The sequence below is a fragment of the Haematobia irritans genome, chromosome 5 (assembly GCF_050003625.1).
Source record: "Haematobia irritans isolate KBUSLIRL chromosome 5, ASM5000362v1, whole genome shotgun sequence".
Taxonomy (NCBI): domain Eukaryota; kingdom Metazoa; phylum Arthropoda; class Insecta; order Diptera; family Muscidae; genus Haematobia; species Haematobia irritans.
In genome coordinates this window covers 114542857-114565789 of record NC_134401.1, presented here as the reverse complement: position 1 = coordinate 114565789, position 22933 = coordinate 114542857, and the positions used below count along the sequence as shown (strand labels likewise).

General features: G+C 33.5%; 1 pseudogene; it reads left to right on the top strand.

Moving 5' to 3' along the window:
* The first annotated feature begins 8333 nt into the window (after positions 1-8333).
* The window catches only part of LOC142239704 (acyl-coenzyme A oxidase 1-like), a 23227-nt pseudogene continuing 8627 nt past the window's right edge, over positions 8334-22933 (top strand).

Sequence of the window (22933 nt, the reverse complement as noted above, 5' to 3'; positions counted from 1 at the left end):
TCTATACAAGTAAAATTTGGAAAAAAGTTTCTACAGAAATAAAATTTGGAAAAAATTTTTTATAGAATAAAATTTTGACAAAATTTTCTATAGAAATAAAATTTTGACAAAATTTTCTATAGAAATAAAATTTGTACAAAATTGTCTATAGAAATAAAATTTTGACAAAATTTTCTATAGAAATAAAATTTTGACAAAATTTTCTATAGGAATAACATTTTGACAATGTTTTCCATAAAAATAAAATTTTGGTAGATTATTTTTGGCTCGAGTGGCAACCATGAATATGAACCGATATGGACCACTTTTTGTGTGATTGGGGATCGCCTATATATAACTATAGACCGACATGGACCAATTTTGGCATGGATATTGGCCTTATACTAACATCACGTTGCAAATTTCAACCGGATCGGATGAATTTTGCTCCTCCAAGAGGCTCCGGAGATCAAATCTGGGGAACGGTTTCTATGGGGGCTATATATAATTATGGACCGATATGGACCAATTCTTGCGTGTTTGTTAGAGACCACATTCTAACACCATGTTCCAAATTTCAACCGGATCGGATGAATTTTGCTTTTCCAAGAGGCTCCGGACGACAAATCTGGGAATCGATTTATATGGCGGCTATATATAATTTTGGACTGATATGGACCAATTTTTGCATGGTCATTAGAGAACATATACCAACACCATGTACCAAATTCCAGCCCGATCGGATGAAATTTTCGTTTCTTAGAGGCTCCGCAAGCCAAATCGGGGGATCGGTTTATATGGGGGCTATATATAATTTTGGACCCATATGTACCAATTTTTGCATAGTCATTAGAGAACATATACCAACACCATGTACCAAATTTCAGCCGGATCGGATGAAATTTGCTTCTCTTAGAGGCTCCTCAATCCAAATCGGGGGATCGGTTTATATGGGAGCTATACGTAAAAGTGGACCAATATGGACCAATTTTTGCATGGTTCTTAGAGACCATATACTAACACCATGTACCAAATTTCAGCCGGATCGGATGAAATTTGCTTCTCTTAGAGCAATCGCAAGCCAAATTTGGGGGTCCGTTTATATGGGGGCTATACGTAAAAGTGGACCGATATGGCCCATTTGCAATACCATCCGACCTACATCAATAACAACTACATGTGCCAAGTTTCAAGTCGATAGCTTGTTTCGTTCGGAAATTAGCGTGATTTCAACAGACGGACGGACATGCTCAGATCGATTCAGAATTTCACCACGACCCAGAATATATATACTTTATGGGGTCTTAGAGCAATATTTCGATGTGTTACAAACGGAATGACAAAGTTACTATACCCCCATCCTATGGTGGAGGGCATAAAAATTAAGTTTTAATTGGAAAAATTTCGGTGATAGTTTTTCCGAGTGGTGATACAACAGCCGAAACTTGATTTTTCGACTAAGCGACTTTTTATCTAGAAATGGAAGTCGAAGTCTTTTTTTTAGTATTCAAATTTGACTAATAGAAAAAAAGTGCACAGAAAAAATATATTTTAGAACCAATTGAATTTTTATTTGAAATTAAAAAAGAAAATAAATTAAAAATTTAATTGGAAAAATTTCGGTGATAGTTTTTCTGATTGGTGATACAACAGCCAAAACTCGACTTTTCAAAACATTGAAGTCGAAGTCTTTTTGTCTGGTATTCAAATTAGAAATTTTTTTATATATTTTTTATATATCTTTAAAATCGACTGCCAAACTTTTGATTTCGCCTTAAATCGACTAATTGGCTTTTAACAAAAAATTCGAAATGTCGATATTGGAATTTGATACACATTTTTCTATATTAGTTCTGAGAGTATCTCTAGCACGGTTGCCACTCGTGCCAAAAATAATCAACCAAAATTTGTATAAAATTTTACCAAAAATTTTACCAAATTAAAAAAAAAAAACAAGTATATACGGCCGTAAGTTCGGCCAGGCCGAAGCTTATGTACCCTCCATCATGGATTGCGTAGAAACTTCTTCTAAACACTGCCATCCACAATTGAATTACTTAAGTTGCGGTAACGCTTGCCGATGGCAAGGTATCTTAAAACCTCCGAACACCATCTTCTAAATTGTATGTAAGTCCATACGTGGTATATATATTCAGTTTGACAAAGTAGACATAAAATTTTGACAAAATTTTCTAGAGAAATACAATTTTAACAAAATTTTCTATAGAAATAAAATTTTCACAAAATTTTCTATCGAAATAAAAATTTTGACAAAAATTTTCTATAGAAAGAAAATTTTGACAAAAATTTCTACAGAAAAAAAATTTTAACAGAATTTTCTATAGAAATAAAATCTTGGTAGATTATTTTTGGCTCGAGTGGCAACCATGATTATGAACCGAATAAAATTTGAACAAAATTTTCTATAGAAATAAAATTTTGACAAAATTTTCTATAGAAATAAAATTTTGACAATGATAAAAATTTTATTATGAACCGAATAATATTTTAACAAAATTTTCTCTAGAAATAAAATTTTGACAAAATTTTCTATAGAAATAAAATTTTGACAAAATTTTCTATAGAAAAAAATTTTGGTAGATTATTTTTGGCTCTAGTGGCAACCATGATTATGGACCGATATGGACCAATTTTTGTGTGATTGGACCAATTTTGGTATGGTTGTTAGCGACCATATACTAACACCACGTTCCTAATTTGAACCGGATCGGATGAATTTTGCTCCTCCAAGAGGCTCCGGAGGTCAAATCTGGAGAACGCTTTATATGGGGGCTATATATAATTATGGACCGATATGGACCAATTCTGGCACGGTTGTTAAAGATCATATACTAACACCATGTTCCAAATTACAACCGGATTGGATGAAATTTGCTTCTTTTGGAGACTTCGCGAGCCAAATCTGGGGATCGTTATATGGGGGCTATATATAATTATGATCCGATGTGGACCAATTTTTGCATGGTTGTTAGAGACCATATACCAATATCATGTACCAAATTTCAGCCGGATCGGATGCAATTTGCTTCTCTTTTAGGCTCCGCAAGCCAAATCTGGAGATCGGTTTATATGGGGGCTATATATAATTATGGACCGATGTGGACCAATTTTTGCACGGTTGTTAGAGGCCATATACCAACACCATGTACCAAATTTCAGCCGGATCGGATGAAATATGATTCTCTTAGAGGCTCCACAAGCCAAATCTGGGGATCGGTTTATATGGGGGCTATATATAATTATGGACCGAAATGGACCAATTTTTGCATGGTTGTTAGAGACCATATACCAACATCATGTACCAAATTTCAACCGGATCGGATGAAATTTGCTTCTCTTTTAGGCTCCGCAAGCCAAATCTGGGGATCGGTTTATATGGGGGCTATATATAATTATTGACCGATGTAGACCAATTTTTGCACGGTTGTGAGAGACCATATACCAACACCATGTACCAAATTTCAGCCGGATCGGATGAAATTTGCTTCTCTTAGAGCAATCGCAAGCCAAATTTGGGGGTCCGTTTATATGGGGGCTATACGTAAAAGTGGACCGATATGGACCAATTTTCGCATGGTTGTTAGAGACCATATACCAACACTATGTACCAAATTTCAGCCTGATCGGATGAAATTTGCTTCTGTTAGAGCAATCGCAAGCCAAATTTGGGGGTCCGTTAATATGGGGGCTATACGTAAAAGTGGACCGATATGGACCTATTTTTGCATGGTTGTTAGAGACCATATACCAACACCATATACCAAATTTCAGCCGGATCGGATGAAATGTGCTTCTGTTAGAGGCTCTACAAGCCAAATCTTAGGGTCCCTTTATATGGGGGCTATACGCAAAAGTGGACCGATATGGCCCATTTTCAATACCATCCGACCTACATCGATAACAACTACTTGTGCTAAGTTTCAAGTCGATAGCTTGTTTCGTTCGGAAGTTAGCGTGATTTCAACAGACGGACGGACGGACGGACGGACGGACGGACGGACGGACGGACGGACATGCTTAGATCGACTCAGAATTTCACCACGACCCAGAATATATATACTTTATGGGGTCTTAGAGCAATATTTCGATGTGTTACAAACGGAATGACAAAGTTAATATACCCCCATCCTATGATGGAGGGTATAAAAACAAGTATATACGGCCGTAAGTTCGGCCAGGCCGAATCTTATGTACCCTCCACCATGGATTGTGTAGAAACTTCTACGAAAGACTGTCATCCACAACGTAATTACTTGGGTTGTGGTATCTTAACACTTAACATCGTTTTCTAAATTGTGAGTGTGTCCATAGGTGGTAGAGAGCCAGAAATGAAATATGGGGGTCGCTTATATGCGGGCTATATACAAAAACAAGTAAGGAAAGTCAAAAGTCGGGCGGGGCCGACTATATTATACCCTGCACCACTTTTTAGATCTAAATTTTCGATACCATATCACATCCGTCAAATGTGTTGAGGGCTATATATAAAGGTTTGTCCCAAATACATAAATTTGATAGACTTCTACAAAATCTAAAGACTCAAAATTTAAGTCGGCTAATGCACTAGGGTGGAACACAATTTTAGTAAAAAAAATATGGGAAACATTTAAATTTGAAGCAATTTTAAGGAAACTTCGCAAAAGTTTATTTATGATTTATCGCTCGATATATATGTATTAGAAGTTTAGGAAAATTAGAGACATTTTTACAATTTTTCGACTAAGCAGTGGCTATTTAATAAGGAAAATGTTGGTATTTTGACCATTTTTGTCGAAATGAGAAAAACATATATATGGGAGCTATATCTAAATCTGAACCGATTTCAATCAAATTTGGCACACATGACTATATTACTAATTGTACTCCTTGTGCAAAATTTCAACCAAATTGGGCCAAAACTCTAGCTTCTGGGGCCATATAAGTGCATATCGGGCGAAAGATATATATGGGAGCTATATCTAAATCTGAATCGATTTCAACCAAATTTGGCACGCATAGCTACAATGCTAAATCTACTCCCTGTGCAAAATTTCAACCAAATTGGGCAAAAACTCTGGCTTTTAGGACCATATTAGTCCATATCGGGCGAAAGATATATATGGGAGCTATATCTAAATCTGAACCGATTTCAATCAAATTTTGCACACTTCTTCTTGCACACACGTCTTCTGGGGCCATATAAGTCCATATCGGGCGAAATATATATATGGGAGCTATATCTAAATCTGAGCCGATTTCTTCCAAAATCAATAGGTATCTATTCTGAGCCAAAACACATACTTGTGCCAAATTTGAAGTCGATTGGACTAAAACTGCGACCTAGACTTTGATTACAAAAATGTGTTCACGGACAGACGGACATGACTATATCGACTCAGGAGCCCACACTGAGTATTTTTGCCAAAGACACCATGTGTCTATCTCGTCTCCTTCTGGGTGTTGCAAACATATGCACTAACTTATAAAACCCTGTTCCACAGTGTGGCGCAGGGTATAAAGAATATACTGACGTCATGTACCAAAATTTAAATGGGTTTGAAAGAAATTTTCTGCTTCGAAAGGGTCCGGAAGCCAAATCTGACATCATGTACCAAAATTTAAATGGGTTTGAAAGAAATTTTCTGCTTCGAAAGGGTCCGGAAGCCAAATATGGATATCAGTTTAAATAATTATGAACCGCAGCCTCAGTGCTTGCACTAATGAGATGCCCAGGAAAAATTCAAGATTTTATAGTACACTTTTTCGTACAAAAGTTCTAAATTTTATCATCACTGATGTGAGATGATCATGGGCGATATAAAATTTAAGAGTTCAATTTGTTATCTCTTCAATACGAATAGGTTCTCTGAGCTCAACACACTCGAGTTATCGAATGCGTCGACACTCAGATGGATCGTTTTGTAGAAAAAATTAGTGTTGATAAATGAATAAAAATAATGATGACAATCAATATCGGAAGAAAAATGAACTATATCAAAAATAACTACAGTGCACTCGCGGTAACGTGAACTTGTTAAAACCGAGAGAGTTCACGTTAGCGAAAATGTTCACGGTAGCGAACTTCAGCGAATTTCAGAACAAAAATCATAGCCATATTCGGGAGTTTTACACGTTCTAGCTTGATACTCTTTTATTTGTATACCCTCCACCATAGGATGGGGGTATATTAACTTTGTCATTCCGTTTGTAACACATCGAAGACCCCATAAAGTATATATATTCTGGGTCGTGGTGAAATTCTGAGTCGATCTGAGCATGTCCGTCCGTCCGTCCGTCTGTTGAAATCACGCTAACATCCGAACGAAACAAGCTATCGACTTGAAACTTGGCACAAGTAGTTGTTATACATGTAGGTTGAATGGCATTGCAAATGGGCCATATCGGTCCACTTTTACGTATAGCCCCCATATAAACGGACCCCCAAATTTGGCTTGCGGAGCCTCTAAGAAAAGCAAACTTCATCCGATCCGGTTGAAATTTGGTACATGGTGTCAACATATGATCTGTAACAACCATGCAAAAATTGGTCCACATCGGTTCATAATTATATATAGCCCCCACATAAACCAATCCCCCGATTTGGCTTGCGGAGCCTCTAAGAGAAGCAAATTTCATCCGAACCGGCTGAAATTTGGTACATGGTGTTGGTATATGGTCTCTAACAACTATGCAATAATTGGTCCACATCGGTCAATAATTATATATAGCCCCCATATAAACCGATCCCCTGATTTGACCTCCGGAGCCTCTTCGAAGACCAAAATTCTTCTGATTCCGCTGAAATTTGGTACGTGGTGTTAATATATGGCCTCAAACACCAATGCAAAAATTAGTCGAAATCGGTCCATAAATTTATATAGCCCCCATATAAACCGATCCCCAGATTTGACCTCCGGAGCCCCTTGGAAGAGCAGAATTCATCCGATTCGGTTGAAAATTGGTAAGTGACGTTAGTATATGGTATCCAACAACCATGCAGGAATTGGTTCATATTAGTCCATAATTATATATAGCCCCCATATAAACCGATCCCCAGATTTGACCTCCGGAGCCCCATGGAAGAGCAAAATTCATCCGATTCGGTTGAAATTTAGTACGTGGTGGTAGTTTATGATATTTAACAACCATGCCAAAAGTGGTCCTTATCAGTCCATAATCTTATATAGCCCCCATATAATCCGATCCCGAGATGTGGTTTTGGAGCCAATTCATCCAATCTGGTTAAAATTTGGTACATTGTGCTAGTATATGGCCGTTAACAAGCATGCCTAACTAAGTCCATATCGGTCTATAGTTATATATAGCCCTCAGATAAATCCATCCCCAATCACACACACACAAAAATTGGTCCATATGAAGTTCATAATTGTATATAGCCCACATATAAGCGACCGCCATATTTCAATTCTGGCTCTCTACGTACCGTGTAAAAGACCATATCGATTCGTAATTATTTGTAGACTTACCTATACATACCTTTTTTGTCTAATATATACCACGTTTGGACTAACTCACAATTTAGAAAACGATGTTAAGAAGTTTTAAGATACCACAACCCAATTAATTCGATTGTGGATGACAGTCTTTCGTAGAAGTGTCTACGCAATCCATGGTGGAGGGTATTTAAGATTCGGCCTGGCCGAACTTACGGCCGTATATACTTGTTGTTATTAGTAATATTAAAAACGTAATTCAATTTCATTAAAAAAATTGAAAGAACGAACTCCTTTCTTTTAATTTTTTAATGAAATTGATTTACGTTTTTCAGTGGGTATGTAGTTATAAAGCAATTTAAATTAATAATTAAAATTTACGAAAAAAGCCAAATTAGATCACTAAAAAATTCCGTAAGTGTATTTGAAATTATATTTAGCATTGTGAATCTGCCTTTAAATTCAAATTGAACTTTATACCCATGTTTAGATCATACAACTTTTTAGACATACCACGGGTAAGGAAAAAATTCAATGGGCTGTGGAAAATTTCGAAAAAAAAAATAAAAATAAGTTAAAATTTTGCATTAGTTTAACTATGAATTTTATTCTGTATAAAAATAACACTGCAAGAATTTACTTAATTTAGGTAGGATATACACGATTAGTTTTTAAAATTATTTAAACGTTTCTCTTAAATGGGTTAAGCGGTGAATCTTACGACCTACCTTAATGTACAAACATTAACACCATAAAAGAAAAGTTGCAAATTCACCGAAAGCTTTGGCAAATTTGTTATCTCTTAGCGAGATAATTTGAAAGCCTAATGTTTACTCAATACAAAGAGTAAACTTTTGTGACCACCATGGAATATTGCGACGATCAATTGTTTGTTTGTGGCCTAGTTTATTTCCAGCCGTGCGAATTGTAAGACGTTGTTGTGCGTAAATCAAAATGAGCATTATTCCCAAAACAGTAAATCCAGATTTGCAAAAAGAACGTAAAAATGCAACATTTAATTCAGAAGATTTTGCACTGTGGTATCATGGTGGTGAAGAGAAATTAAAATTCAAGAGATTTTTGGGTATGTAAACAAAAGTGTAAAGCTGCTTGTACGAGTATTAGATTGTTAAACAGTTGCTGCAGATCATTAGTATTTGCTTAATGAGAATGAAAGAGAAAGGTCATTGTGCTTTAGCAGAGATTCAACTTACAACTCTCTTTAAGAGATAGTTAACAAGCGAAGTATATTTGTGTATGGCTGTCTTCAAATGAAATTAAGTTTACTACACGCAAAAAAAGTGAACACTACATAAAAAAATGAAGAAACTAAAAATGTTAACAAAATTAGTTCCCATGTCGCAAAGTGTAGAAAATAAAAATTTGAACAAAACTAGTTCCCATATTCGCATATCCACTAAATCAAAAATCAAAATGATGGAATTGATTCACATTCAGAATCAATTCCATCATTTTGATTTTTTATTCTCCATATCGACCGAAATTTTCCTTAAATTAATTCTATCATTAAATCAAGAAAAATATTATACTTTAAAATTTTTTTAATACATGTTTATTAAAAAATTATGAAAGTATTTTAATTAAAAAAGAAATGAAAATAAATTTCGTGAATTTGTCGCACTCAAAAAGAGTTTTCTGAACTCCAAAGACCTCCTCTTAAGGATTTTGGTGTGGATTTCGAGCCAAAATTCCTACTTCTTTATCACAATGGACTGAATAGTCTAAGTGAGCCTGAATCTTAATCGGGCTGCCACTTTAACCTTTAACCTACTTCTTTAAAATAAAGATATATTTTATGGAACTATGGAGGATACAGATTTGATTTACGGAATTTTTATTCTCTTCTTGCGATATATTAATACTGTTATTTATGTTTAAATAAATGGCATGAAGAACCTAACTAACTTTTAAATCGTTGTCTGTTATTCCGCTAATATACTAATATGCCAGTTAGGAATTTACACGCCCACTGAAACAAAAGCATGCCCGGTTACAAAGATTTTGTCTTTACTTTAACAATTTTGGTATTGATTCCGAGCCAAAGAAGCGGAGAACACAAGTAAGGATAATTTTAAGACACAATTCTCTTTTAAATTTGGGTTTTGTGTACTTGCTTCTAGGAAGCAAATTTTAATTTTTCGCTTTCTCAGCTTTTTTCTTCATATGTTATCAAAATCCTTTAAAAACGAGTTAACGACAACTTTATTTTCCAAATTAAGACTCGACTACCAGTAGAAATTATGCTATGTTTCAAGTAAAAAATTTCTTTAAAATAAATTTTTGGAAAACATGTCCTAGGTTAGGTTAGGTTAGGTTAGGTTATGTGGCAGCCCGATGTATCAGGCTCACTTAGACTATTCAGTCCATTGTGATACTACATTGGTGAACTTCTCTCTTATCACTGAGTGCTGCCCGATTCCATGTTAAGCTCAATGACAAGGGACCTCCTTTTTATAGCCGAGTCCGAACGGCGTTCCACATTCCAGTGAAACCACTTAGAGAAGCTTTGAAACCCTCAGAAATGTCACCAGCATTACTGAGGTGAGATAATCCACCGCTGAAAAACTTTTTGGTGTTCGGTCGTAGCAGGAATCGAACCCACGACCTTGTGTATGCAAGGCGGGCATGCTAACCATTGCACCACGGTGGCTCCCATGTCCTATATTTGAAAGATTTTTTTGCTTTGTAGTCAAGAAAACAACAAAACAAAAAAGAAAACAAATTTAAAGACTATTTCATTAAATTTAAAGAATTTTTCTGAATTATTAAAGTCAAGTTGAGCTTATCCCAAACATTTTTTCTTTCATGTTATGATACCCATTTTTAAGTGAAATCTCTTAATTATACACGCAAAGAAAAAAAACGTTTGGAAAACGTGTACCGAAAACGTTTTTCTTTTGTTAGAGTTTTTTGAATTGCTTCGAAAATTTTAAACTTTTATCATCAAAAAAATTCGTTTATTACAAAATTTTTATTTTTTCAATAAAAAAGTTATTTTTGAAAAAAAACTACACAGTCCATTTCGTTTATATCAAACACTGTTCTTTTCTGACTTTAGGTCTTTAATAACACACATTTTACAGTTCAAAATTTAATATACTACAATGTAATGTTGAAAATTTTTTCGGAATCTTCCGAACATATCTGGAATATATGTTAAAAAAAACCCTTGGCATGCAAGTCGGACGTAGCAACCCCTGCTCCACGGTGCCAAACTAAATGTTTGTTTCTGTTAAATAAACTTTGTTTATTCGGTTCGTGGGCGCCGCAAGCTATGCTATATAAATATAACTTATATGGATATTTATCTATTGATGACCATAACAGGTACATAGCTCAGTGGTTAGTGTGTTGGCTTACAAAGTGCATGGTCCGCGGTTCGATTCTCCGTCCAGGCGAAAGGTAAAAAAAATTTAAAAATTTATAAAATCGTATAATTTCTTCTACATTGTTAGTATTACAGGAAAAGGTGTTAAGAACTAAAAAACCTCGTGGATGTGAGAAAAATGTGAGGGAAAATGCTATTAGCAAGAAAACAATGTTTTTTTTTAGTTTGTCTTTATGAATTTACTTTTACATCCTGGAAAAGAATAAACGTTTATCACAAAAAGTATATACTTTTCTTCCAAATACACTTCCTTACAGCGAAAAGCAAATGAGAAACGAACTTTGTTTGTCTAAAATTTCGTTTCGGAGGAAAGAATTATTTTTTTGCGTGTAAGGACAATACGACTTCATTGAAAAGTTTATCGACTTTTGGACAAGGAAAAAAACTTTATATTAGAGAAATGCGTCTTCTATGCTAAGCAAAATTTGCATTCGTATTTTAAAGACATGAAATCTTTGACTTCACGACAATATTTTTTTTAGTGCAGAGAAGGATTTTAAAAGCAAAGTAAAAGAAAATTAAAATGAAAATGTTAATTTGCAAAAGAATAAGTTGTAGGGTCCATATCTTGCGAAATATAAGAGATAATTTATTGGGTTTTCTGCCTTTTTTCGTTATGTACACACAAAAAAAGAAATTCTTTCTTCCCAATTCCCAATTTTAGACAAACAAAGATCGTTTCTCAGAAGAAAAGTATATACTTTTTGTGATAAAAAATTATTCTTTTGCAGGATGTAAAAACAATTTCATAAAGACTAAGGGTATGGTCACACTAGGCAAATATTTGCCCAAAACAAATATCAAACTTTTTGACAGGAGTACTTTCGAAATATCTGTTTACCATTTTTGAAAAATACTTTTATCGTGATGTAATATATCCAATATGAGCTAAAAAGGTTTGCTGGTTTGGCTTTGGGGACGAAGTATTTTTCGATTTCTGTCAAATATCTGCCCAATGTGACCGTACCGTAACTCAAACAAAAAAAAACAATCTTTTCTGGCTAATTGCATTTTCCCTCACATCTCTCTCACTTCCACGAGGTTTTTTAGTTGTTAGCACCTTTTGCTGTAATACGAACAATGTAGGAGAAATTATAAGATTTTATAAATTTTTTAAATTTTACCTTGCGCCTGGACGGAAAATCGAACCGCGGACCAAGCAATTTGTAGTTAGGTTAGGTGGCAGCCCGATGTATCAGGCTCACTTAGACTATTAAGCAGGGCTGTGGAGTCGGAGTCTGAAGATTTTGCTAGAGTCGGAGTCGTAAAAATTTTGCTCGCCTGCGACTTCGGCTAAACTATATTTATACCCTTCACCACTACTGTGGTACAGGGTATAATAAGTTTGTGCATTTGTATGTAACGCCAAGAAGGCGTGTCGTTTAGTATACCGATCGTCTTAGAATTAAATTCTGAGTCGATTTAGCGATGTCCGTCTGTCTGTCTGTCTGTCTGTCTGTCCGTCTGTCTGTCTGTTGATGTATTTTTGTGTGCAAAGTACAGCTCGCAGTTTTAGTCCGATTGTCCTAATATTTGGTATAGGGTCCTGTTTCGGCTCAAAGACGATCCCTATTGATTTTGGGAAAAATCGGTTCAGATTTAAATATAGTTGCCATATATATTTTTCACCGATCTGGTCATAATTGGCGTGTATATCAACCGATCTTCCTCAAATTCCGTACATCCGAATATTTTATGAGTCTCGAAAAACTTGCAAAATATCATCGGTTCAGATTTAGTTATAGCTCCCATATATAGCTTTCGCCCGATTTACACTCATTTGCCCACAGAGGCCAATTTTTTGCTCCGATTTAGTTGAAATTTTGCACAGGGAGTAGAATTAGCATTGTTGCTATGCGTGTCAAATTTGGTTGAAATCGGTTCAGATTTAGATATAGCTCCCATATATAGCTTTCGCCCGATTTACACTCAAATGACCACAGAGGCCAATTTTTAACTCCGATTTAGTTGAAATTTTGCACAGGGAGTATAATTAACATTGTAGCTATGCGTGCCAAATTTGGTTGAAATCGATTCAGATTTAGATATAGCTCCCATATATAGCTTTCGCCCGATTTACACTCATATGACCACAGAGGCCAATTGTTTGCTCCGATTTAGTTGAAATTTTGCACAGGGAGTATAATTAGCATTGTAGCTATGCGTGCCAAATTTGGTTTAAATCGGTTCAGATTTAGATATATCTCCCATGTATAGCTTTCGCCCGATTTACACTCATATGACCGTAGAGGCCAATTTTTAACTCCTATTTAGTTGAAATTTTACACAGGGAGTAGAATTAGCATTGTAGCTATGCGTGCCAAATTTGGTTAAAATCGGTTCAGATTTAGATATAGCTCCCATATATATGTTTTTCTGATTTCGACAAAAATGGTCAAAATACCAACATTTTCCTTGTAAAATCGCCACTGCTTAGTCGAAAAGTTGTAAAAATGACTCTAATTTTCCTAAACTTCTAATACATATATATCGAGCGATAAATCATAAATAAACTTTTGCGAAGTTTTCTTAAATTTGCTCCAGATTTAAATGTTTCCATTTTTTTTACTAACATTGTGTTCCACCCTAGTGCATTAGCCGACTTAAATTTTGAGTCTATAGATTTTGTAGAAGTCTATCAAATTCTGTCCAGATCGAGTGATATTTAAATGTATGTATTTGGGACAAACCTTTATATATAGACCCAACACATTTGACGGATGTGATATGGTATCGAAAATTTAGATCTACAAAGTGGTGCAGGGTATAATATAGTCGGCCCCGCCCGACTTTAGACTTTCCTTACTTCTTTTAAAAAGACATTTTTGTAACTAAAAAGTGTTTACGCAAATTAGTTTCCATTGTGTTATTAATTCGACCAATGTAAAGTATGACTGTAAATGAAAAGCAACTTCCAATTACGGAATGTAATTGAAAATTTCCTAGAATGTTAGACTAGCAGATGAGCTGAATTTTAATGCCCAACACCATAAAAATTTATTTAAAATGTTTCGAACAATCGATTTTATTTTTTTAATTTTATTTTAAGACCATATACCTATATACATATGTCGAGTATTGGCAGAAAATTCTTTCTAAACTGTATTTCTATAGAATTTTTTTTCAAAATTTTATTTCTATAGAAAATTTTGTCAAAATTTTATTTCTATAGACAAATTTGTAAAAATTTTATTTCTATAGAAAATTTTGTAAAAATTTTATTTCTATAGAAAATTTAGTCAAAATTTTATTTCTATAGACAATTTTGTCAAAATTTTATTTCTATACAAAATTTAGTCAAAATTTTATTTCTATAGACAATTTTGTCAAAATTTTATTTCTATAGAAAATTTTGTAAAAATTTTATTTCTATTGAAAATTTTGTCAGAATTTTATTTCTATAGAAAATTTTGTCAGAATTTTATTTCTATAGACAATTTTGTCAAAATTTTATTTCTATAGAAAATTTTGTAAAAATTTTATTTCTATAGAAAATTTTGTCAGAATTTTATTTCTATAGAAAATTTTGTAAAAATTTTATTTCTATAGAAAATTTAGTCAAAATTTTATTTCTATAGACAATTTTGTCAAAATTTTATTTCTATAGAAAATTTTGTAAAAATATCATTTCTATAGAAAATTTTTTCAAAATTTTATTTCTATAGAAAATTTTGTCAAAATTTTATTTCTATAGACAAATTTGTAAAAATTTTATTTCTAAATAAAATTTTGTCAAAATTTTATTTCTATAATTTGTCAAAATTTTCTTTTTATAGATACTTTGGTCAAAATTTTATTTCAATAGAAAATTTTGTCAAAATTTTATTTCTATAGAAAATTTTGTCAGAATTTTATTTCTATAGAAAATTTTGTCAGAATTTTATTTCTATAAAAAATTTTCTTTTTATAGATATTTTGGTCGAAATAGAAAGTTTTCTCAAAAATAAAATTTAAAAAATTCTATTGCAAATGTTCTTAAAATTTTATTTCTATAGCAACTTTTCTCAAAATTTTATTTCTATAGCAAATTTTCTCAAAATTTTATTTCTATAGCAAATTTTCTCGAAATTTTTTTTCTATAGCAAATTTTCTCAAAATGTTATTGCTTACTGATGCTCACTAATACTCACTGCTAAATAAGACGAAAACTTGTAAAAATGACTCAAATTTCTCTAATTCATATTTATCGACTGATGAATTATAAATGCATTTTTGAAAAATTGCCTAAATATTATTAATATTATAAATATTTCCCATATTTATACAACGCGCCACACTGTGCCCTAGGCATTAGCTGTGCCCAAGATTTTGTAGAATTCTGACAAAATATTGTCCAAATCGGGTCAGTTTTAAATATTGGTTAATGGGAATATAAACCTTATATACGAGTACTCAACAAATTTGAAGGATTTGAGATTTTATCGAAATGTAGATCTAAATACAAAGTTATAGTCGGCCCCGCCCGACTTCAGACTTTCCCAGCAAAAAAAGCGTCGTCAAAAATGTAATGAAAATGTTATTCGGAATCGCTTCTGCGTCTAATTTGCACATGGACTTGTCATAGGACGGAAGTCCTCCATTTCAACAACCGTTGCACTGAATTTGCATCACTTCTTTAGGTGTGATCCGAATTCAATGTTTTGGATGTAAATTAAAAAATTCTGTGATATTTTGTCAAATAAATAATTTTTATAATTTTTTATAATTTTTAATGGATTCTAATGCTTCTCAGAAACGTGTGACCTCAAATATTTTCAAAAATTCACAATTTTTTCAGATTGGATTTATCATTTTTGTCGACAAAATTTAAATGATTTCTCCATTTTATGAATTTTTACCCTGTTTTTAACCTATTTGAAACAAAAAAAGTTAAAATTGCCCTTTAAAAGTATGAAAAAACAAGTTATAAAAAATTGAATTAAAATAACTTAAAATAAAGAACATCATTGGGAGTGCATCTTCTGGAAGTGCTTTTAAAGTTGTTTCTTTGGAAGAACTTCCAAATTTTTTTTGCTGCGTTCCTTATTTGGTTTTTACTAAAATTGTGTTTCGTCCCATAACGTTAGATTTAAATTTTAGGTACATAGATTTTGTAGAAGTGTTAACAATTTTGTCTAAATCGGTTCAGATTCAAATTCATGCATATGGGAATATAAACCTCGCAACAAATTTAAAGGATTTGAGATGGTATCAACAATTGTATATAATATGAACCCCGTTCGACTTTGAACTTTCTTTACTTGTCTATAAATACATATGTATGTTATAATGAAGACAGTTGGTATCTGCTCATATTGTGATGGCTTTTTATATCATTATTTTATTTATTAAACATAGAAATGGCATTGCCTTAAATTTTGAAATATAGAGTTCAATTGGCATCAAATGTGAAATTAAGATCTTTTTTGCACACATAAATAAATACGATAATTTATATCTATCCATTTACGGTACCCCCACAATAGAACTACAAATTAGTGGTACTAAAATTAGATTTTTTTTTATATTACCCGGAGTCAGAGTCGAGGCTGATGAATGCTGGAGTCGGAGTCGAGCAAAATTGGCTCGACTCCACAGCCCTACTATTCAGTCCATTATGATACAACAGTGGTGAACTTCTGTCCGATTCCATGTTAAGCTCAATGACAAGGAATTTCATTTTTATAGCCGAGTCCGAACGGCCGTCCACAATGCAGTGAAACAACTGAGAGAAGCTTTGCACCGCTCAGAAATGTAGCCAGCATTACTAACCATTGCAAACCCAGAGAAGGAATATGATCACCTCAAACATGTTTTAAGAGCAAAATGTTATTTTTGGGTGGTGACCATGTAACATGGTTTTCGCAACCATGTTATTTTCTCGGAAATCATGTATCTGATTTCGGCAAGCAGGTTATATTTAACTAGAAAATAACATTTTAGTGACAAACATGTTACATGGTCACCATACAAAAATAACATTTTGCTCTTGAAACATGTTTGAGGTGATCATATTCCTTCTCTGCGTGTACCACGGAGGCTCCCGCAATTTGTAAGCCAACACACACACTATCCACTGGGCTATGTAGCTGTTTTGTCATCGGCGTGTAATTTAATTTTTTTTTTGCGTGTAATTTAAAAAACAAAAAACTTTTAAAACTTTAAATCAAGAATACAACATCCTCAATATAAATGTAATTCACCGCTGAAAAATTTTTTGGTGTTTGGTCGAAACTGGATTTGAACCAATGGCCCGGTGTATGCAAGGCGGTGGCTCCATGTAACATATCTCAGTTAATTTAAAGATTATCTCTAACAATAAATAACATTTAAGGAATATTTGTCCTATTTCAAAGATATACGACTGAAACGAAATGAGGAAATTTCGAAACAACGATTTTAAACTTTGTTTTAAAGTTATTATTATATTAATGAAAAAATTATATATTTATATTATTGAAAAAAATTGCTTAATATTATGCCAAGTTTGAGTTCTAAAATTTAGTTTCCATAATCTTTCATATTTTCACCCAATTTCTAGATTCTTACAAAACATATTTACAAAACATATTTATTTTTTTATTCGATACTTTTCTTTCAAATAATGCTCATAGACATATTTATTTTTATTTGATTGTATTACTATATATAATTGCTTATGTTAATCATAAACACTGGTAAACAGCAGATTCAGTACATATTCACACGAGCATAAGTCTGTTTGTTGATAAGGATTTAAATTTCGATAAGATTTTTTTTTTACTATAAGGCTTTATCTAATGGAGTACTTTCAAAAATGTTTTGCCTTTGAAATTATGACTTAGTAATCTATAACTTTCTATTTTTATTTTTTTTTACATATCGAACGTTCCAAAGTATAAATTGTTTGGAAAAGTTTGAAAACATACCTGACTTTTGTCTTGCATAGAGTTACCTCCATTTAATCTTATGTATCCTCCACCATGGATTGCGTAGAAACTTCTACGAAAGACTGTCATCCACAATCGAATTAATTGGGTTGTGGTATCCTTAAACTTCTTAACATCGTTTTCTAAATTGTGAGTTAGTCCATACGTGGTATATATTAGACAAAAAAGGTATGTATACACGCAAAGAAAAAAAACCGTATGGAAAACGTGTACCGAAAACGTTTTTCTTTTATTAGAGTTTTTGAATGGCTTCGAAAATTTTAAACTTTTATCACCAAAAAAATTCGTTTGTTACAAAATTTTTATTTTTTCAATAAAAAAAAGTTATTTTTGAAACAACAACACAGTCCATTTCGTTTATATCAAACACTGTTCTTTTCTGACTTTAGGTCTTTAATAAGACACATTTTACAGTTCGAAATTTAATATACTACAATGTAATGTTGAACATTTTTTCGGAATCTTCCGAACATATCTGGAATATGTGTAAAAAAAAACTTTGTTCGAAGCAGGGATCGAACCCATGACCCTTGGCATGCAAGTCGGACCTAGCAACCACTGCTCCACGGTGCCAAACTAAATGTTTGTTTCTGTTAAATAAACTTTGTTTATTCGGTTCGTGGGCGCCGCAAGCTATGTTATATAAATATAACTTATATGGATATTTATCTATTGATCACCATAACAGGTACATAGCTCAGTGGTTAGTGTGTTGGCTTACAAAGTGCATGGTCCGCGGTTCGATTCTCCGTCCAGGTGAAAGGTAAAAAAATTTTAAAAATTTATAAAATCGTATAATTTCTTCTACATTGTTGGTATTACAGGAAAAGGTGTTAAGAACTAAAAAACCTCGTGGATGTGAGAAAGATGTGAGAGAAAATGCAATTAGCAAGAAAACAATGTTTTTTTTTTTTTGAGTTTGTCTTTATGAAATTGTTTTTACATCCTGGAAAAGAATAAACGTTTATCACAAAAAGTATATACTTTACTTCCAAATACACTTCCTTATAGCGAAAAGCAAATGAGAAACGAACTTTGTTTGTCTAAAATTTCGTTTGGGAGGAAAGAATTATTTTTTTGCGTGTAGGTAAGTCTACAAATAATTACGAATTGATATGGACTTTTGCACGGTACGTAGAGAGTCAGAATTGAAATATGGGGGTCGCTTACATGTGGGCTATATACAATTATGAACTTGATGTGGACCAATTTTTGTGTGATTGGGGATCGATTTATCTGAGGGCTATATATAACTATAGACCGATATGGACCTAGTTAGGTATGGTTGTTAACGGCCATATACTAGCACAATGTACCAAATTTCAACTGACTCGAATGAAATTTGCTCCTCCAAGTGGCTCCAAAACCAAATCTGGGGATCGGTGTATATGGGGGCTATATATGATTATGGAATGATATGGACCACTTTTGGCATGGTTGTTAAATATCATATACTACCAACACGTACCAAATTTCAACCGAATCGGATAAATTTTGCTCTTCCAAGGGGCTCCGGAGGTCAAATCTGGGGATGGGTTTATATGGGGGCTATATATAATTATGGACCGATGTCGACCAATTTTTGCATTGGTGTTTGAGGCCATATATTAACACCACGTACCAAATTTCAACTGAATCAGATGAATTTTAGTCTTCCAAGAGGCTCCGGAGGTCAAATCTGGTGATCGGCTATATGGGAGCTATATATAATTATGGACCGATGTGGACCATATTCTGCATGGTTGTTAGATACCATATATGAACACCATGTACCAAATGTCAGTCGGATCGGATGAAATTTGCTTCTCTTAGAGGCTCCGCAAGCCAAATCGGGGGATCGGTTTATATGGGAGCTATATGTAATTATTCACCGATGTGGACCAATTTCTGCATAGTTGTTAGAGACCATATACCAACAACATGTACCAAATTTCAGCCGGATCGGATGAAATTTGCTTCTCTTAAAGGCTTCGCAAGCCAAATCGGGGGATCGGTTATATATAATTATGGACCGATGTGGACCAATTTCTGCATGGTTGTTAGATACCATATATTAACACCATGTACCAAATTGCAGCCGGATCGGATGAAATTTGTTTCTCTTAGAGGCTCCGCAATCCAAATCGGGAATCGGTTTATATGGGGGCTATATATAATTATTGACCGATGTGGACCAATTTTTGCATAGTTGTTAGAGACCATATACCAACAACATGTACCAAATTTCAGCCGGATCGGATGAAATTTGCTTCTCGCAAGCCAAATCGGGGGATCGGTTTATATAGGTTAGGTTAAAGTGGCAGCCCGATTAAGATTCAGGCTCACTTAGACTATTCAGTCCATTGTGATAATCGGTTTATATGGGAGCTATATATAATTATGGGCCGATGTGGACCAATTTTTGCATGGTTGTCAGAGACCATATACTAACACTATGTACAAAATTTCAGCCGGATCGGATGAAATTTGCTTCTTTTAGAGGATCGGCAAGCCAAATTTGGGGGTCCGTTTATATGGGGGCTATACGTAAAAGTGGACCGATATGGCCCATCCGACCTACATCAACAACAATTACTTGTGTCAAGTTTCAAGTCGATAGCATGTTTCGTTCGGAAGTTAGCGTGATTTCAACAGACGGACATGCTCAGATCGACTCAGAATTTCACCACGACCCAGAATATATATACTTTATGGCGTCTTAGAGCAATATTTTGATGTGTTACAAACGGAATGACAAATTTAATATACCTCCATCCTATGGTGGAGTGTATAAAAAGTTCAAGTAAACTTTACACCTAATTTTCCCATATAAATACTTTCGATAAACTGTCAATAAATTAATGTGTATATGACCATTAATCTTGTTTTTTGTTACACATAGAAAATTAATTTCTTTTCTTGCAAACGAAATTTAATACCAACGAAGTTGTTCGTCGTTGTTGTTAATTTTTTTTCAAACAAAAAAAATTTAGTTTGGGGACAAAAATTTATTTACATTTAACGAGATAACTTTAACAAGGAGAGAAAACTTTATTGGTCTAAAATTTTGTTTAGGAGAAAATTTTTTTTAGTGTGTATTCTTGTTATTATTGTGCTTCAGTTCATTTCAGAGGTTATTTTTATTAAATTTGCAATAATTCAAAATAATTTTATTTAACAATTTTCAGAATCATATGTCTATGATGATTTGGAAAAGGATAGTATCCGTTTTAATGATTTGTCTCATGAGGATATTTATGCTTCTGCAACCAAAGGCGCCATAGTATTGGCAGAGAAGTTGCGTAAATTACAATTGGAACGTAATCCTGGTGGAAATGATATTTGGCCGTAAGTATATCAGAATTTTAGTTCTACACATAATTGGTTATACACTACGCTGTGTTTCTGTGAAAGCACCAAAAAAAAAAAAGTCAACGGAATTTGTTACTGACGATTTAACTTTATATTAGTTCATGAAAATTAGTTGATTTTAGTACAATTTTGCCAAATGTGAGAAAATTTGTTTTTATTGTAAATATTATTTTGCTGACTTTAATGACGTGAAATAAAATAAAAATAATTCAGTTCACGAAATTACATCCTCTCATAGAAGAAAATATTAACTAAAAATAAAGAAGAAAATCATTGGTGTCAAATCATGGTCATTTTAACCATGCACACAGAAAAAAAAAATATCACCAAAATATATTTCCAATTAAAAAGTTAATTGAAGTTGAAAATGTTTTCAATTAAAAGACAAGTAAGTAATGTCTAAAGTCGGGCGGGGCCGACTATATTATACCCTTCACCCCTATGTAGGCCAAAATTTGTGTTACCATCTCAACTACTTCACATTTGCTGGAAGCTATATAAAGAAGACAATTTTTTTACTTCTACAAAATCTCTAGAATTAAAATTTAAATCGGCTAACGCTATCCAGTTAATTGGAGGAAACTTCCATTGAAAATGGGTCTAAAATGTGTAACAGTCTACCATATTTCCCCAACTCTGGTGTACGTATATATGGGAGCTATATATAATCTGAACCGATTTTGACTAAATTTGACATGTATAGTTAGAATAATAATTCTGCTATCTATGCGAAATTTCACGTAAATGGGAGTATAACTTTGCCCCCCCCCCCCTGGTCATATGAGTGCAAATCGGACGGAAGATATATATGGGAGCCATATCTAAATCTGAACCGATTTCAACCAAATTTTGCACAATTACCGATACTACTAAACGTACTCCTTGTGCGAAATTTGAAGCAAATCACGGATTTTGAGGCTATATAAGTTCAAATCGGACGAAAGATATATATGGGAGCTATATCTAAATCTGAATCGATTTTGACCATATTTGGCACATACTATAGTATCGTTAAAAGTACCGCTTGTGCAAAATTTGAAGTAAGTCAGGACAAAACTCTGGCTTTTGAGACAATATAAGTCCAAATCGGGCGAAAGATATATATGTGAGCTATATCTAAATCTGAACCGATTTTAACAAAATTTGACACACGATACTATTAAATGTACCCCTTGTGCAAAATTTGAAGCAAATCGCGGCAAAAATCTGGCTTTTGTGACCATATAAGTTCAAATCGGACGAAAGATATATATGGGAGCTATATCTAAATTTGAACCGATTTTAACAACATTTGACACACGATACTATTAAATGTACCCCTTGTGCAAAATTTGAAGCAAATCGCGGCAAAAATCTGGCTTTTGTGACCATATAAGTTCAAATCGGACGAAAGATATATATGGGAGCTATATCTAAATTTGAACCGATTTCAATCAAATTTACCAAGCATTGGTAGAATGTCAATTCTACCCTCTGTGCAAAATTTCACGAAGATCGGTAGTAAACTTTGGCTTCTGGGGTCATATGAGTCTAAATCGGACGAAAGATATATATGGGAGCTATATCTAAATGTGAACCGATTTGGCTGATATTTTGCAGGATTTTTGAGATTCATAAAATATTTGGATGTACGGTATTTCACGAAAATCGGTTGATAAACGTGCTAACTATGACCAAATCGGGGATAAATATATATGGCAGCTATATCTAAATCTGAACCGATTTTTTCCAAAACTAATAGCGATTGTCTCTGTCCCAAGAAACGGCCCTATGCCAAATTTGAGGACGATCGGACTTAAATTGCGAGCTGTACTTTGTGCACAAAATTACAT